Source organism: Onychomys torridus, chromosome 23, assembly GCF_903995425.1.
Source record: "Onychomys torridus chromosome 23, mOncTor1.1, whole genome shotgun sequence".
Lineage (NCBI taxonomy): Eukaryota > Metazoa > Chordata > Mammalia > Rodentia > Cricetidae > Onychomys > Onychomys torridus.
The window spans coordinates 57,054,213-57,059,476 of NC_050465.1; positions in this window are offsets into that span (position 1 = coordinate 57,054,213).

Sequence of the window (5,264 nt, forward strand, 5' to 3'; positions counted from 1 at the left end):
CAAAATCATGATGTTGGTGGGCATATTCATTTGTTAAGTTTGTCATAACAAAGAGCCACATGCAGGATGATTTAAACAGCAGAAATTACTGAGGATGGTAACTGAAGACCAAGGCATTTCAGGGCTCGCTTCCCTTGTGACCTCTCTCCTTGGTGTGCAGACAGCTGCCTTCTCATGGCCTTGACCAAAAATGGCTTTCCTCTGGGTGTCTCTTCTTCTCCATATCAGGACATAGGCCTCATTCCTTCCTCATTTTGATTTAGTCACTTCTTAAAAGTCTTTTCTCCAAGGATAGTAACATTCTGAGGTACTGGGCCTGGGCCTTCAACATCTAAATTTGGGGAGAAGGACAATCAGCCTCCAATAGTGAGATTCTCACTTCAAATGCTGAGCTACGGACACTCTTTGACTTCTAGCCACTTGCCTCTCATGTCATATTACTGATTCTTCTGCATGTATCCTCTCCTGTAGTGTTCCTGTTATAAGGACATTTGTGACAGCGTTGAAAACCACCAGGAAAATCTCTTCATCTTAAGATCCTTAATCCATCTCTCAGGACGGCCCTGTGTCCAAATGAAGTTACACTGTCAGTTTCCAGAGAGTAGCTCATGGCTATTTCACAGGTGGGGTATTTTTCAACCTACTGTGCCATTACACAGATGGAAAGCAACATGCCAAGCTTTATAGAGAGTGGAATCAGAGAGAGAGCTGTATGGATACAAGGATCTGAACTCAACCCATAGCTCCTTCCAGTCCACATAGCCGTACCCCAGACAAAAGCAGACCAAGACATGGACCCTAAGAGGTGACACCAGTGACCCCAAGAGGAGACACCAGCAACAGCAGCTTGGCAAGGACCCTGGGATAGGCAACCTCGTTATCAAGTTCACTTGGGTATTAGATCAGAGACTCATACTGTGACCACGCAAATTCTTAGGAACTAAGAGTTCAGTATGAGCCCCATTGGTAGGACACTGAACTTACTTTGGAAAATGTCTCAGGTGCAAAGGGCCAGGGCTGCAACAGTATTAAGAATTCCAGCGGGCAGGCCGAGGTAGGAGCCTGTGTTTATTCTCTTCAGGAATGAAGGGCTTGCCCGGTCTTGTTCACAGAGACACTGGGAGGAACCAGCCAAGGTAAGGATGGCTACCTTCTGGTGGGAAGGGGTGGGCCCAGGCATGGGAGGGAGACAGGGTTAGGACTCTGACTTGTGTATATTTTAGGGAGTAGACACTTGAATAAACACGGGACTGGATAGAATGATCAGCTACCTCCCATTTGGAAAAGGCTGTAGGTTCTATGTTCTGAGAAAGGCCCGTGTACCCAAGTGGAGAACGCAGTCACCTGTCTTCCACATCCACTTCAATGAACATAAACAATGGTAGTGTCGAATGGCAAGGCCAAGGCCACAGCTCTGCTCCTCCAGGAAAAGAAAAAGGCTTATGTGTGCAAATCTCACCCAAACAGGCAATATAAAAGGAGATTCCTTTACTAGATGGTGAACTCAGCTGGCTGAAGATTTATTGGAAAGAGCAGAGGCTTAGCAGGAATAGAACATCCTTGCCTTAACTCAGCCTGGGCCTGTGCCAGGCAGTTGCTCCATGGAGTGGGAAACCTAACCACCTTAGGTTCTGTTCCTACATCACTTCTTCAGTGTTGCTCTTGTCCCTGGGGTCCATCATGTGTCGGCTCTTCTCCTCTTCTGTCTGCTTCTCACACTTGCCCTTCAGTTCAAGTATGTGCTGTATCACGTGGCTCTTACTTAAAGCATCCAGAGAGCTTTCTGACCTTTCTACTTGGATGTCAACTGGCATCCTTGGGGGAGTCTTAAATCCGATCCTTACATATGTGACTTATTTAAGGTGGCTTCATATAAGAACAAAAATGGTCAAAGGAATGCTATTGATGTCCACAGTAGACATAACCAAGACAAGATGAAGGCGTTTAATGGCTGGATCTGAGATGAGCGATGTCTTTGAATGTTGCCATGAGTCCAAAATTTGAGCCGCAAGTAGCTATGGAGTATAAGGCTAAATGGAAGAGCCAAAGATAGGTGTATACCGCAGCAGCAGGAAAGGCTGAGCTGAAGTGCTGAGGGCAGGGGAGGCTCAGTGGGCTGGTTGCAGGACGTGGGAGTCCAAGACAGCAAAGCTGGAGAACCGGGTAAGGAAGCCATCAGGAAGTGCAGGGGTGTCGGGAAGAGGAGGATGGGGCATCAGAATCAGCAAGGAAAAGAGTCAAGAGACTCCTAAGGCCCCTGTTAGGAGCTGAACTGTGGGTGTGTCCCAAATTCAAATGTGGCTGAATGGTGAAGATAGAATCTTTGAGACGTAACTGAATTGCCTGGAGGTGGTGGCGCACGCCTTTGATCCCAGCACTCAGGAGGCAGAGCCTGGCAGATCTCTGTGAGTTCAAGGCCAGCCTGGGCTACAGAGTGAGATCCAGGACAGGCACCAAAACTACACAGAGAAACCCTGTCTCAAAAGAAAAAAAAAAAGTAACTGAATTGAAATTAAAATGTTAACTGAATTAAAAAAAAAAAAAGGATGTGTTATGGCACATCCCAATCTTGTATCACTGGTGTCCTTGTAAGAAGGGGAATCAAGACACAGACATGCCCACAAGGAAGTATGAGGACAGCCATCTGTAAGCGAAGGAGAAAGGCTCCAACCCCGCTGGTGCATTGATCTGGCATTTGTAAGCTCTGGAAAGACACAGAAGTTTCTGTCATTAAGTCCCTATATGTGTGGGTGGTTGTGGCAACTCAAACAGGCTCATGCTGTTGACCAGGCACGTGGTAAGTCTTTTGCTCCAGCAAATTTTTTTTCCCTTTAATCTCGTTGTCTCTTTTCTATTAAACCCTAAGAAAAACTTTAAATGCATGAAGGGATGAAGACTATTGAATAAATCTCCTAAAAAAATTCCCATTTGAGTCGAGCACCTTTAATTAAAAACCTAAGACACTGTTAATTTGATGAAGCCCATTTGGCCACAGCACCGGGCCTGTGCTCTCCTCAGAGACCATCCCTGTGGGGGCCACTGGTCTGCATTCTTTCAGCCCTTGTGTCCGCAAATGATATTCCAGACTGGATTGTTTGGGCTTCACATTTTTTGCAGTCTTGGTACATGAACACAGATCTTGGCTCATCTACTTCTTGGCTGCCTGTTCAGTATTTCTCCAAGTATGACAAGCAGACCAGAGTACAAGAGATGACATTAACTGATACAAGGACCAGTTAAACAACAAGGAATGGAATGTCATAGAACTATCCCCTTGAAGATTAAATCAAAGAGAAGTGTGTGTGTGTGTGTGTGTGTGTGTGTGTGTGTGTGTGTGTGTGTGTGTGTGTGAATCATTGTTAAGTGCTTGCTAATTCCCTTCTTTAACAGAGAGAGTGCAGGCTGTGTGCTTCCGCAAAGTTACAGATCTGGTTAGATTTCCATACAGCTGTTTCTGCCCCCGTGTACTTTTATGATTGCTTTCTATAAGGCGAGTGATCTTGCTATAAGGTGAGTGATCTTGGTCTCTGGCTTATGCTACCAGAATAAGATTGTTCTTATTTAAATTTACTTAAGAGGAAACAAACCAGGGTGCTTTGAGTTAAAATAGGCTAATAATCATGCAGATAAGAGAATGTTTGTGCGACACAGATTCGTGCCTGGTCCTGGCTCATTTACTGAGCAGGCTGCCTCTGTATCAGAACGTTACCTACTGTAATTCCTGGAGGAGGGATGCCTGACCACCATAAGCAAATAAGGAAGCCAAGCCACAGCAGCCTGTATCTAAACACAAGCTTCGGGATGCTGCTGTAGGAGGCAGGCCTCATGGCTTCCCTCTCATCTGTAGACTGAGGCTTTAAGAACAACTGAGCTGACGGAGTGCAAGGGCTGCTGGGAGCAGGAAGAAGGCAGGGATAAGCTTCATGTGACACTGAACAGTGGGGCTTAGAGGGTCACTTGGGAGCAATATACTGTCCTTAAGGAGCTGAGTCCACTTCTCATTTTCTCTGGACCTTCCAAATCCCAGAGCTTGGCCTGAGTACCATACACACAGGGGCTGCATAGGCACATGGCTGCTGCAGAGAGCTCTGGGCTTGGGTTTGATGCTCTGCTGTCTTGATGTTCCTTCCTTCCTTCCTTCCCTCCCTCCCTCCCTTCTTCCCTCCCTCTCTCCCTCCTTCCTCATCCCTTCCTTCTTTCCTTCTTTTCTTCCAACAGGGTCCTGGCTGGCCTGTAACTTGCTATGTAGACCAGGCTGGCTTCAGAGTCGCAGATATCCACCTGCCTCTGCTTCTCAAGTGCTAGGATCATAGGCATGTGCCCCCATGCCCAGCTCATTGTGAGATTCCTAACATATGATTGCATTTGTAAGTCAAATCAGATGGACCTTCACAGGAGGCTTGATGTGGTCTAACTCCCACCATCTCCCAGGCATGGCTCCTGTGTATTTGTCCCTGATCCTGGCCCCTGACCTCTGCCTGGTCTCCCGTCTCATCCCCAGCTGCTCTCTGTCTGACATGTTAGTGCCCCATGTTCTGCTACTAATCTGCCTTGACATGGATGCAGGCACAGACAGGACCCAAGCTGGGCGTGCACCCCAAAATGTCTCACATGGGGCAAGGTGTGGCTGTCTCTTCCCAATGTGTGGTGCCGTGGCTTGTTCAGTGGGCAGCTGAGCAAGGGCCTCTTACCCACACTCCACCCAGTGACCCAGGGCTCCTGCACTTAGGTTAGAATTCCCTGGAAAAAATCACCTATCTATCCACTATGGGTCCAGGCAGCAGCGTATTCATGGGAATAACCCCAGCTGGACCCCACTTTTTACTTTACTCTGCACCCTATAATTCCAGAGTTGGTCCTGAGTGTGGAAGTCACAATGTGTCTGTGTGCATCCAATGTGTATTCATATGGAAAAGCAAAAGTACCCAGAGACAGGAAGTGTTTTGGGAAGCCTGGGGTGGGGATCAGGAGAATCCATATAGATTTGACCCAGGACAGTGAGCAAAACCTCAGACATTGGTTCCCCTTTCAGCCCATCGTCTTGCCATGGGATCTGTTTACTTATCTGTAAAATGAAGCAGTAGACTATTGTATGGTCCAGGCTTAAAATAGGGAAGGAAATCTATGGGCAAGTGCCTAAATCCTTGGCACTTCCTATACAACATCTGGCTATGGCAGCCTCCCTACAAACTCAGTGCTGGACCATGGGGACCTCTGAGTCAGGAGGCCCCCCCAAACCAGAAGTGTTCTGAAACTCCCTTCTG